This window comes from Mus caroli, unplaced genomic scaffold, assembly GCF_978045245.1.
Source record: "Mus caroli unplaced genomic scaffold, Mus_caroli_1 scaffold_1, whole genome shotgun sequence".
Lineage (NCBI taxonomy): Eukaryota > Metazoa > Chordata > Mammalia > Rodentia > Muridae > Mus > Mus caroli.
Genome location: NW_028227256.1, coordinates 6,153,060 through 6,166,792, shown reverse-complemented (window position 1 = coordinate 6,166,792; position 13,733 = coordinate 6,153,060). Strand labels below are relative to the sequence as shown.

At 38.7% G+C, this 13,733-nt stretch overlaps 1 protein-coding gene across 3 annotated transcripts in view; it reads left to right on the top strand.

Moving 5' to 3' along the window:
- The first annotated feature begins 333 nt into the window (after positions 1-333).
- Positions 334-13,733, top strand: part of Sntg1 (syntrophin gamma 1) — an 878,005-nt gene continuing 864,605 nt past the window's right edge. For 2 of the 3 annotated variants that reach the window (XM_085835546.1, XM_085835535.1), the window contains exon 1: positions 334-5,264. The gene's annotated coding sequence lies outside the window, so the exon portion shown is untranslated. The remainder of the gene's footprint in view (positions 5,265-13,733) is intronic. The other variant, XM_029469832.2, reaches the window with a different exon arrangement.

The following is a 13,733-nucleotide window of genomic DNA, read 5'->3' as shown; positions in this document are numbered from 1 at the left end:
AGTACAAGTTAAAATAATACAATACACTTTCCAAGTGCTTTTTTCCCTCCTAATTTAGAATACATCACTGGGAGTTACCTAGAAGCATATCCCTAAATATCCATGTGCTATTAATTTATTTTTGTTTATATGTATTGACATGCACATTCATATACATCCATGTATAGACACACATATGTATACATGTACATGTATACATACAGAAAAATAGGAACATTTTTTTCTTAAGAAAGGAACTTTTGATAGCAAATGATTGGCTATATAATATAAATGCTATAAATCATTTAATAAATATTTAGTGAAGCTTAGTTAATTAGGTAATATATCCTTTAAGTAGGTTTTTAAATTTTTATTGTTAGGAATTTATTGTTTATATGTTGTAAAGACATTTCCATAGTTCAATAGTCAATCTAAAGTTAATGACATTTCTACCATTTGTGCTTGGCACTAAGGAACCCAAGATGTGCATGGGTAAAGAATTCTTGGCAAAGAGGTGTGGAGAAATGCTGCTCTACCAAGGTTTCCTCCTATATGAAATGTTTCCTCTTGGAGGGAACATTCTCAGAACACAGTGTTATCTAGAGAGGGGGAACACCTTGTAACATGCATGGGTGATCTTTAAAGATTCAGGATGGTCTAAAGAGAGGTGCTATTCCTTCCTTTGGGGAAGCTCAGGTGGTAAACAACTCAAAGCCATCAAGAAGTCCTGGATGTAACAAAATATACTGGGCATCTCAGTGTTCAAGCTTTTGTAAAGAATCAGGACTATTAAAAGATACTGTCATACAAACATCTCAGTCAGTAAAGTGCCCATCATACAAGCCCAAGGACAAAAATCTATCTGCATATATCTACATAAAAAGATAGGCATTGCAATATGTACCTTAATCCCACCTCCGGGAAGACAGAGACAGGAGAATCCCTGATGCACATGGGCCAGCCAATCTATTTGAATATGTAAGGTCCAGGCTCAGTGGAAGTTTCAAAATATGATGAGAGTGATACAGAAGGGCTGCATGTCTATTTTTGGTCCCTGCACACACTCTTGCACACACATGTAAATGTGTACTTGCACACACACACACACACACACACACACACACCACATGAATACATCCTATTAGATCAGGTATGACGGAGGTGTCATGGAAATATAAGATGGCAGATAGTGATCTCCAGAAGCAGAATTGTTCATCTAGTCCAAAAAACTTAAGAGATGGAGGCTCTCTTTGGAAGTAGGGAGGGAGCATGTGGTATTGTGTGTGTGTGTGATTGTGTGGTGTTGGGGGTCTTGGACTTTTATAGGGTGAAATGAGGGGGAATTTGGAGGTGGAAGAGTCCATGTGCAGGTCAGTTCCCCTACAGTCTTAGAGGTGGGTGCTAGCAGGTTTGATGTGTGGATCTCCTTACCTGAGGCTTCAGTGGGTGATATTGGTCAAGTCAGCTTTCTTGTCTGGAGTTTTGCAGTTCACACAAGGCTTTTAGTTAACTTACTCACCATACACCAACAACAATAAAACTAAATGAAGAAACAAACTAAAAAGTTTAAGCAACTTTTCTAAGTGGCAGAAAAGAGCATTCTTTTTCAAGTGAGTCAGCAATCAGAATCGAGTAAGAGAAAGCGTGAAAACAAAGTGGTGTGGGATGGGACCTCACGGATGCTGCTAGTGGCTGTTTAGGTGTCTACTTTTCTTCTGCTCCATTCGACCCACAAACAAGAAGCAAATTGGACTGAGTTTTGTACTTAGTCAATGTGAGGCATCTGCCTTTATCTGAAACCAATTGTGCTCAGCGCTACAAGCACAAGCACACAAGAAGCCCCAAGGCTTGCCTGGTGATGGTTCAACAAAGAATATCTGAGCTGATTAAAGTCACCCCCGCCCCCGACCAGTTCTTACACAGAAAATGAGCAAGGGATGTGCCCCCTAGCACCACTTCGTTAGGAAGTCCTCAGAACACATCAAGATAACTGTTTCATTTCAGACGTACTTGCCTATAGGTATTTTTAGTTGTATTTGATACAATAAAAAGAAACAAACTAGAATTCAACTGAAGGCACTGAAACTTTGAATTGAACACTACCTAAATTTGTTAGATTGAGTGTTGACTAGGTCAGTTGAGGACTCTGGTCACTGCCTGTTTTTCATAGGTTGTTGTGCTAACTTACCTTCTGTATTCTATTTATGCATTCTATATAAGAACATTTAGAAAATAAAAGTAACCTTTCAGAATGAAAGTGATTTAAATGATTTTTTTGACAAATCTTATCCAACAGAAAATTTACTTAAAATAGCTCTTCAGTTCACCTCAGACTATCTGTCCCTGTTTTATTTATACTTTATTTATTTACACTTCATTTATACACATTTGTAGCATCAGGTGATACACTTCATCATCTCTGTCCCACAATGCTTTGGACAGGTTGACGAGGAGGAATGTGCTACAGGTTTGTTTCTTCACAAAAAAAGACATCAAATGTCATAATCAGCTAGTCTGACAGTTCAAAATTAATCAACCCTTTCTTTTTTCTTGGTGGCAAGAGAGGGTGGCAGGAGAGAGGGAGGAGGGGAGGATTGAGAGAGAGGCTCTGTTATTAGCATGAATCTGTGCTCTACAAAGGGAAATCTGTCCCTGTGGTTGGATAATGAAGTGCATATGTTTTCAATTAGCAACATCTCGGTGCTTCACTTAAAGGCTTTTATTTGCTGTGCTAATTTCCTGTATGATTCATGTTTCTACATGTACAAAGAAAATGATTCAAACAATTACTTGAATCAATTGAAACAAGCATGCAAAACAGCAAAGAAAACCCATTTATTTTCAGGGGTTGGCCACAACAGGCAAACACAGCCTTTAAATAAGCCATTTTCATTCTCTAACCAAAAATAGGGCAGCTACTGAAACTTATTTGGAGAAAGACGTATTTGTTTGCATGGATAACAGAAACACATGTTTGCATTGGTAGAATGAAGGGGGAAACGCAATTTACAATAATGCTGGAGAATTTATTTCTCCAGGAACCGGAAAACAAAGCAGCTCTTTTAAAATTATCTCCTAGTGCTAAATTGCATCTTATGTAGTGTTATCTTAGAGTGCTGAAGCGCTTCATCAACTAGGCAACCTTTGGACTCCAGAATTCAGACATGGAGAAAGTGGAAGCGAGCCTGGTCCCTTGAGCTTTTCCTGTGAGGGGTAGCTCCACAAAGCATCCCGAAACGAGGGCGACACTTACTGGGAGCCTCTTCTAGCGCGAGCCAGGGGGTGCAGCCAATGCAAGGAATGGCCCCAGACCAGGGAAAGGAGGGTTCTTGCTGGAGGAAGGATGTTCAGTGCACTTCTCCAGAACTCCTTAGTTTCCCTCAGGGCAGTCGCCAGGCCTTTGGCGGTGCTGTTGCCTCCCGCATCCACCCTACAGCCCAGTGAACTGCGTAAAATGCGGGGGCGCCGCAGCTCAGGCCATAGGGTCGCGGAACCCAGCGGGAGACGCTTGTGCAATCACTCCACGACTTCCCCAGTGCAGCCGGAGGTGGATAGGAGCGAGCATCCAGCAGCACTGCGTGCCCACGCGTTGTCCCTGCGCTAAGCCTGCACGCCCCCCTCTGTCGGAACAAACTCCGGGTGCACAAGTCTGCGCTGCACAAGTTCTTCAGCTGGAGCTGGGCGCTACCCAGGTTGGCGTTTGTGGGGCGCTCTTCAGCCTTACCACAGTCACTCAGAGCTCCGCAAAGACGCCTTGTTAAGCAGATTGCCTCATTCTCCACTCTGTGTATTTCAGTTCCCCCACCTCACTCCATTCGTGCCTGCACCAGTTGCCTTGTGTGGGCGGCGGAACCTCGGCGGCCTCCTATAGGGCCACCTTCTCGAACCCGCGTCCAATTCCACCGCAAGCTTCTCTACTGGAAGCCACCAGAAGCCTGACCGCGGAGCTAAGTAACCCGGGGGACGTCTCGGTCCCGTGCCTAGGCCTTGCTGGAGCCTTTTAGGGATAACAGCCCTGCCTACCTGATCCACTACCCTCATCCAGTCTTTTGGGCGGCGACACGCCCCCGCCCCTGCGGGAACCAGGGCTGTAGGCGGTGGGAGGGCGGGAGCTGGAACCCAAGCTCCCTGTCCCTGCTGTCCCTGTTTGAGTCTCGCGGCCGTGGCTAAGCTCTCCGTGGCGATACAGCCTCTCGGAAACAAAGGTATCCCTAGCCTTTTCCTGGCCCTTTCACGGTTTCTGCATTTTCTGACAAGAGTCTGTCTGTGTATCTGGGAACTGAGCATCCTTACTCTGTCATCTCGGAATTCCATCTAGAGCTTCGAAAATGTGAACGTGTCCGCGCCCTAGTTAGGAAGCAATATCGCAGGGGGACCTCCAAAATAGCCCTTCTCGTCTTATGTAATTAAGGACCCACGAGCTTCCCAAAAGCAGAAGTCTCCACAGTGCTCAGCTTCTCTCCTCCTCCCCCTTCTCTCGCCTGTCTCTTTCTCTCTGTCCCCTGTCCCCGTGCGCGCTTGTGCGCGCGCCCGTGTTCGTGCGTTCTTTTTTCATTTCTACCATTAGGAAACCTACTCAGAGCCGCTGTGAACTTAGAAGAGGCTCAGCATTTGTTTCCCACGGATTTCTGCCTCTCCGGAAACGTTGCCAGCCTATACACATAAGGGTATCAAGATGGAGAGAACATTAATCCCCAAGAAATGAAACACAGCGGAGAAACGGCAAAGCCAGAAGTCTGGAAGAGGCCTTAGCAGGAGTATAGGGTCTGGAGTAGACTAAGGGGTCCTGGTTTCCCCTCGCTTCAGCACCGGAAGGGATGGACAGCGTCTCCCAGCTGCGCGGCTGCCTGGGAGACCCAACTGTGTTGCTGCTGCTGCCTCTGCTGCTGTCCTCCTGGCCACAGTCATCTACAAGAGCTGTTAGCAGCTAAAAGGCGGTGCCTCTGGTCCCCTTCCTTGATGGACAAAAACTAGCCCTCCTCATCCTCTACCACTCATATCAACCTGGCTCTACGGAGTTAAACTCTAGGCAGCAACTTCAGGAAATTTTTCTATATAGGACTCCGGGGAATGCAGGCAGAAGAGTGGAGTCGAAGTTCTTAGAAGCACCAAAGAACCATGGGCGTTGCAGTAGGAATTGAAATTCTCAAAGGCCCAGAGTTTTTAAAATAAGAACGTCCCTGAGTGGATTGCAGCTGTTGTGGAGTCAGCTTTGTGAGAGGTCAGAGATACTAATACCCCAACATTAAAGAAGCTGAGAAGACATCAATACCTCTGCTCAGCAGGTATGTGATAATAATATTACATCTGTGTTTCAACACACACTAATGACTTTGCAAGGTTTAACAGAAAAGATGATGAGAATTAAGGAAAATGAGTACTTCTGGTTGTTTAAAAGTAATAATTCCTAGATTAGTATCTTAGAAAATCTCTTCCTTGATAAATTAGTGTGGAATTTTACTTTTCTGGAATCTCTTGACAGAGGTGACAACAATATGTAGTTGGCTTACATTAGTATAGCAAACTTTTACTTGGACATTTTCTTCTTGCTTAACTAATAGCTTTGGGGATCTCTGTGTACCTTATTGTTTTCTTTAAAACTAATGTACATTGGTGTTTGGCGATCATACATATTTAGCTAAAAGCAACTCTGGTTGTGTTACATTGCATCTGAAATATATATTTGAAATTTAAATATATTAAAAAGTTGAAAATGGTCCAATGACCTCATATAATATTCTAAATGGTTATATTTTGTTAAAATGTTTAAGGCACAAAATATGTATACATCAATATCTGATCCCTTTTGTAATCAGAGTCCCCAAGTGTAGCTAGACCTTAGACTTAGCAACAGATATCTCAAGGCAGGAAGTGAGCAGCCTCCTTGTGCGTCTGTAAGAGAGTAGGGGTTCCTTCAGTATTCTGACTGATTAGTTCTACAAAACCCATTTGTTTCTGAAATCAAGTGATAGAGACTAATCGGTTAGTAATAGACCAGAAACCTTAACATGATAATTAATTTTTCTTGATACTTAACGTGATAATTTTTTCTTGATACTTCTTTCTAGACTCTTCCTTTAGAACTTTAAAATTACAGCTTCCACAATGACCTTGATAAGCATTGGACTTTAATGAAAGGGTTTTCTGTGTAAAAAGCAGTTATACAAATGTGTAGTCCCTGGCTGGCATTTCAGAAAGAACTCATTCAATTCCAGCGATTGCATTCTGCTCAACGGAGAGCTTTGACTCACAGTAATGATTCTCATAGTCGTGATGGCATATGCTTAGCCAAGTCTGTGGAGTTTGTCTCTTGAAAAACTGCAGGAGTTTGGAAGACTTTTTTTTTTTAAATTTTATAAACCATGTATAGCTGAAAATAAAATACCTTTACATCACATACAGTAACTCTCACTTTCTTTATTTGAATGCCCAATCTCCTGAGCCAGGGTGGTACTTGTTGGTAGACTCATGGCTGCCTGTTATATAGTGACCAAGAGTAACAATTCTACTCTGAGGAACTGTCATTTTTAACTGTCACTCACCACAAAGCTGCCTGCCTCACAGAGAGCAGCATCTCCTTGGAGCCATGTTTGCCCTAGATAGGTCAGAAGTGATCTTTGGAGGATTAGAAAATCTGCACTAATTGCTATGGATTCTTCCAATGGAGCTCAGAATTTGTTTCTTTTTCTAGTTTAAGAAACGTGGAAGCAGATTGCCACATGGAAGATGGAATCACATTTTAGCAGAGTTACAGCATGTGACTAGACTATTATTTTGATTCTTAATTAATGTAGACAGACTCTCCCACTCAGTGGAGCATAAAATGAAATGTGGGAATGTGCTCTGGAATGAAGAAGCCTGTGTGTCTTATGACCGCAGTTCCCTTCTCGGTGGTGGAGGGGGCAGGCTTTCTCTACATGGAACAGAAATGAGTAAAGTAAAAGTTACCTTTGTCTGTCCTTTTGCCGATTTGGAAGTAAATAAGTTGAGTTCACCACTCCAAACTCAACCAAGTGTATTGAAGTTCTTGCCAGAAGCTGTCTCTGGAGAAATGTTAAAATACTGAGATAAAATTTTTGTAAGCATCTTTAGTAGCTGTCTAAAGGCTAATCTCTAATCACAATTAAGCAAGTAAGTAAGTGGATAAGTAAGCGAACCAATAAAAGAGTAACAGGGTCATTGGAAATCTGCCTTTATTTTGATTTCACTCATCTCTGAAAAGAAATCAGCACTGTATTTGAAAAATTGTCTCCTATGCATGCAAGCAGTCCTTGCCTATTGGATATATATATATATATATATATATATATATATATATATATACATACACACACATATCCATATATATATGTATATATATATATATGTATATGTATATGTATATATATCCCTCCATATCCAGGTTTTACGAGTATGGCAAGTGTCAACTCAATGAGTATCTCAATACTAGAGGTGATTTGAATCCTGGAATCTTTTTGCCCGGAGATAGAGGGATAACAATTTGGAAAGAAATTCTGACTCAATTTTTTAAAATTATAAATTATTATAAAAACAGGGCATAGGTGCTAGGAGTGGTAAATCATACCTCTAATTTAAGCATTGAGAAGGCTGAAACACTACAACTATAGGAAGGCTGAGGCCCACATGAGATACACAGTGAGCAAGCGTTTAAGTGGGATAATGATGCCAAACATCAAAGGCTTCTTAAATATGAAAATAATATTCTCATGCTTTGAAAAAATTTGAACTTATTAAAACTCAAGTAAGTGAACAACATTAGCACCAAGCCATGGAAACTCAAATTAAAAATGATCTAGAATTAATGATACTTAAATTGGGATAGTCAGTTAACATTTAGGTAGTCTTCAGAAAAGTTTAGCCAAATGGTTTTTAGTTTTCTGGCTTAGCTTGTATTTGGGTTTGGGTTTCAGTCAGATTCTCAATATTCTGCCCAATATTCTGAAAAGCTAGGAATTACAGACAATGAATCTGTTCATTGAACTCTTACCTGTGAAGTGAAAGCTACTAAGGAAGAAAAGAATATTATCAGCTAGAAACTGATGGTCATATCTTTCCCCAAACCTGTACAGCAAGCAATGGCAGAACACTCATACAGAGAGCACCTTTACTGAGTGTTTTTTTTTTTTCTCTGTAGCTGAATGAGCTAAACATGGCATATTCAGCACCAAACATGCTATGTATTATGATGAGGAAAAACAAGGGTGGTTTGGTTGTAAAATGACCAGGCTTCCTGAAATGCTGGTGTGAGGAGAGGATAAGCCACCCGCCCCATTGAGGCTTCATTTCTTCTCTCAAGTGGGAGAAACTATATCCGCCAGTCAGAAGCGGATCTTTACATATAGATACACATTTGTTTCTTAAATGTTAGTGGCTGGTTAAGTGATATGTACTTTATGGACAACTAGGAGGTGTGAACATCTGACAGTCTCCTGGGAACCTCAGTGTTGGATCTTGGTGTGATTATAAGGGATTTCTAACAGCATTCATTCATCCATGAAAAAGTTCCCTGAAAATTATTACATGTCAGGAATGTAGGTAAAATCTCTTTTGCTGAAAATATAAAACTTTATCCTGATAATGCTGTAGTTTTTAACATCTGTTTTTGGTATAACTATATCAAACTAGGTTGAGTTTGTTTTAAAATATTTAATACCAGCAGTGCTATGTTTTCTATCAATTGGTCAAATTTAGGTCAGCATGATCCCATTCAGTCTATCACCTTTCATTTAGACCTTTGAGAAAATTATTACTGTCCTTTTGTTATGATTTTCTTCTAATTTATCACTAATTGTATGGACACAGAAACTCAGAAGACTAGGTAGACTTTGATACTATTTGAAAATGCATGAAGAAAGCATTTTGTTTGGTTTCTGGTCTGTGGGGATGGGTGAAATGTAGATTCTGTGGCACTGACTGTTGAGAGGAACCTGCAGTGGGTGTGGGGTGCAGCCTTCACATGGACTGAAACCTATGCTGTGCTCATGTTCCTTCAGGGATTCCCAAGTTTCATCATGTCACCATTTGTTTTTGTCAGATGGCATTTTCTAGAATGCAACACAGAAATATTTTTATTTGTATAGGTTCCTAGGCTATCACTGAAGTATACTGGTACTATGTTTGAGAAATATAAATGATTGTTAGACATTATAGTCATTTCTAGTATGTTTTATGGTTAAACTATTTATGATTAGTCCAGAAAATAATAATTTGTAATTATTTGGATATAGAATTTTAAATTGTGAGAATCTACTTTTTATATATGAAAGAGAAAGAATAGATGATAAAGATTTAAGAAAGAGAATAGAAAGTGAAAGAAAATAATTTCTTGTGTCTGAGAATTTTATTTTTTATCATTGTGAAGCTTCCTCAGAATTATAAATACTCAAAGAATACTGAAGTTTATTGAGCGATTCATTAAATAATTGATAATTACTTATCAATTTTAACTTATATATGTATATATTTAAAAAATAAAACATTGTAATGTAATTATAGGTTTACTATTATATAATTATTATACCTAGTGAATATATTAACATCCATTCAGAATTTTAGCTAAGGATTTCTCTTTCTCCTTTTTTAAAGGAATGAATACTTGACAATTATTCATAATAAATGGATAAAAGAACAATCTTTTAGAAATTGCTCCTGAATTTAATAGTAATGTGTTAAAAACCTATAAAACACATTTTAAAATGCTTAAGTAAAAGAGGGCAATGCATCTCATCTTCAAATCTTTGGTAAGGACTAAGTATCCCATAGGAAGCAAACTTATGATATGAGTGAGAGAACAGTGTTGCACTGAGTACATACAACATGCTTTTTATTACATTCATGGTTACGTAGTATTGGCTAAATTAATTTACTTACTAGCTTATATGAATTCTTGATACTGTAGTAAAATCACTACTGTGCCCATAAGGAAAGTATATGGAAACTCAAAGATTCATGTGAACTCAAAACTCTTTCTCATGCTCTAGTGTGCTCGTGGCGGGCAGAGCACAAGCTCAGGACCCATTGGTACATTCCTTGCTGGATTACTTTGTAGACAAATGGATTCAGGTGTAGAGATAGCACTTACACCTCATAGTCCTGTCTTCACTTACCTCCTTTCTCTCTCTCTCTCTCTCTCTCTCTCTCCCCTCTTCCAGTTTTGTTAACTTTTACATCTCTTTGGCTTATTCAAGGTTAACATAATTTCTGTTTCAAATTCATTTCTTCTTCCTTTTTTCATTCCTTCCCCTTTTTCTTTTTAACTGTGGTACTTGCCTACCAAGACTTGAGTGGGGGAGGCTCTTCCAAAACCACACTGACTGAGGGGACAAGGTGATCTTCAACGGATAACTATTGTGCATTTGTCAGGGGAAAGTGAAACACAGTATGAAATAGTTAAAAATCATGCCCTGAAATCCTATTGACTACTCTAATAAAGATTTCCAAATTACTTATCTTTACTTGTTATAATCAGCAAAAACAGCTTCATTGCTTTCATGCCTCATGAAAGTTCACTGATTTGTAGTGAAAAGTTAAGATGAAATTCTCAGTGTGGTCTTCAAGACAGGAACCCATTCTTTGTGGATATCCTTCTGCTTTGTTATTCAGAAACAATAATCCGAGGCACAGAAATGGAAAATAAACAGTGAGCACAAATGTAATTTATATTGAATAGATTTTTGTCATATATTAGTTTTGTTAACCATCAATTTCAAATAATATTAGCTAATTTGTTATATGTGAGGCCTGCTGCAGATTAGCTAGACTATTTACCCTTTGACTTCCTGGTCTCTTTTTAATTTTGAAGTTAAGCCTTAAAAACAGATCAATTTTGTTGTCTACACTTAACACCAAGGTATAATACATAGGTTGAATTTAAAATCAATGTAAGTCAGCTCATGGTAGTCTAATTTAGTAACTGTACAATGTAGGGGCTGCTCTTTTTCTCTCTGAGTACATAATTTTCACCAATTAAGGATCATTCTCATAATTTATAAAATGGAATTTTCCTGTTCACTTAATCAGCTTATTTTAATTTCTATATATTATGATAGTAAATTTCTGATCAGTCTCTTAGAGTGTGTGCATTTCATTGGTATGTGAAAACTTCATTGAACATAATAAATAAACCCCAGGAAACTTAACACTGTCTTGTTTCTGTTAATCAAATTATTCCATGGTATTTGGCACAATGTTAATGACTTCTAGAGGCCAATTTAGGAGATCTTACATAGTTCTGACAGCAGAACTATGTAGCTGACTTTCATTACTAGTTTCAAAAGTTATGATCGAAAGCAAGTACAGATAAGTTGTTCTAACTCCTAAGTCAACGTTATAATTTAAGGGTGAGTTTTCATGCTTTTCTACATTTTACTTGTGGTTTAGGAAGAGCTCTCTCTTCTATTGTCTTGTTTACTACATTATTACATTGTAAATACATTATATTATTTTAATTGTGTGTAAATGTTTGTGGGGGCTGCTGTATGTACACATGGATGCAAGTGCTTATTAAGGTCAGAGGAATTAAATCCTTTTGAACTTGAGTTACAGGTGATTATGAGCCATACTTTGTGATTGATGTGAAACAAATTTAGGATCCTTTGTAGGAGCATGCTCTGGACTGCTGGGCCATCTCTTTCCAGGTCACATGCTTCCCTTTTCAGAGTATGATAATATTTTTTAATAACAAAAGGAATGAACACATGAACAAATGCCATTGTGACGGTCTTTTATTGAGTTTATATTTGGGTGACTCAGTTTCAGGAGTTATTGAGATGTGTGAGGATCTTGAAAGGATCATGCAGTATTTTGACTTTAGCAGCATAATCAAATGTTGAAAGTCACAATTTAGGAGCATCATTCAGTTATAGTGGGCCAGGCTTAGTTCTGTAGCAGAGTCCAGATCTGGGGTGAGGACAGATATACTTTATGGGGTGAAGTTCAGAAAACTGTCAATTAAAACTGGATGGCTAGATGCCATCAGATCACAAAAGAGAAGCAAAAGTCAGAGCCAACTGACACCGTGTATGCTTTGTACCTGTCAGGTCAGTGCTATTATTCTCTCCTTGTAGAGTATAAAGTACTCTTCAGAAAGGTTTAAAAATTTTTCAGAGATGGAAGGTTGCCTTTCATCAGAAAGGGAAAACTGACACTTGTAATGAAGTTCTCTGAATGGAGGTTCTGCTAAAACTGTGAAACTGTAAGCTACTGAGAAAATGAAAGAAATATATGGATGAGCAGAACAACACATATTTCAGAAGGAAGACCAGATAGAAGGAAAGATTATGAGAAAAGGAGACTTAGGAAAATATAGAGAAGAAAAGCGAGGGGCAGGAAAAGTGCACAGAACTGTTTCATATTCTCTGTACTTTCCTCTTGCTTTTCCATGTCATGGTGTCCTTGGTAATGGTGACACTCCATTTTGGGTAATATATATTATGTAATTATATATTATAGAAATTTATATTAATAAATATAAAATTACAATTTCATAGTATATTATATAAAATATATTGTATATATAAAAGAGTGAAGTATAGATACATACATATATACACACATACATACATACACACACACACACACACACATATGGGGGAATTGAAATTCATTTTGTTTGCTCTGAGTTGTTATAGGCCCATTTTTAGGTAATCATGTAAAATACAAATGAAAGACGAGAACAATATTTGCCTTAGTCACTAAAATACTGATTTTACTAGTGACATGTAGCATGTTATTGACGAGAGGTTAAAGTAATCTGGAAAAGTAATATGTCTCTTTTTTTTATTATACATTCTCATTATAAATTCATATAAGCTATTATTTTTCTTTGTTTTTGATGTGAAAAACTGAAAAATTCTGAATATACAGAATGAGCTCAAAAAGAGCTACACACTAATGTCATGTTCTGTGCTTTATGTTTGCTTTAAACTCTTCATTACTTTTATTTTACTTATTATTTGTGTGGGTGAGGGGACTTGTGCAAGTCTGAGAATGTGTGTCCATGCATTAATGAAAACATGATACATGCCTCATTGAATGTTAGGGAACAACTTAGCATGCAGCAACGGATTCTCTCCTTTGTCATTTGGATCCCAGGGATTGAATTCTATCAACAGGAATGGCCGTCAGCATGTTTACCCTGTGACCCAAAAGGCCTATAGAGGGCAATTTCATAGAAACAGGTAGTAATCCCCAGGCGGTTCGGGCAAAGTGTAAATTTCCATTTATCTGATGCTCAAGTTTTTTTTTTTTTCTTGAACCACTTAAATTCCCTGTGTAACAGTCTGGCTTTATCATGCATCCTGCAGGAGTAAATTATCTACTTTTCTAGAGGCCAATTAAGTTTTCTAAATCAACAATGTACCATTTAGCAAATTACCTTTCAGTACACTAAAAGACTCCCCAGTAACCCAAAGAAGTTAATGTACCACCAAACAGTGGGCAATTTATTCCATCCTTGCTGAGAGATCAGACAGCCGAAAGCATTAATGGGAGCTGTTGCAGGGGATCACTGTGGAGCACAAAGTCCTGGGTGGGGGCGTCCTGATCTGTGTGGAAGAGGCGGGGGACGTGGTATGAGGTGCAGTTATCTGTATTCTTAAGACCAACAGCTAGCTTGGTCTCAGTGGCATCCCTATAGGTCATCTGTGTGCACCACCTGTACATATGGAAACATAGATAAGTCACCAATCTGTGCTCTCAAAGAATTATGTGGTTGTAGCTTTATATATAAGTGT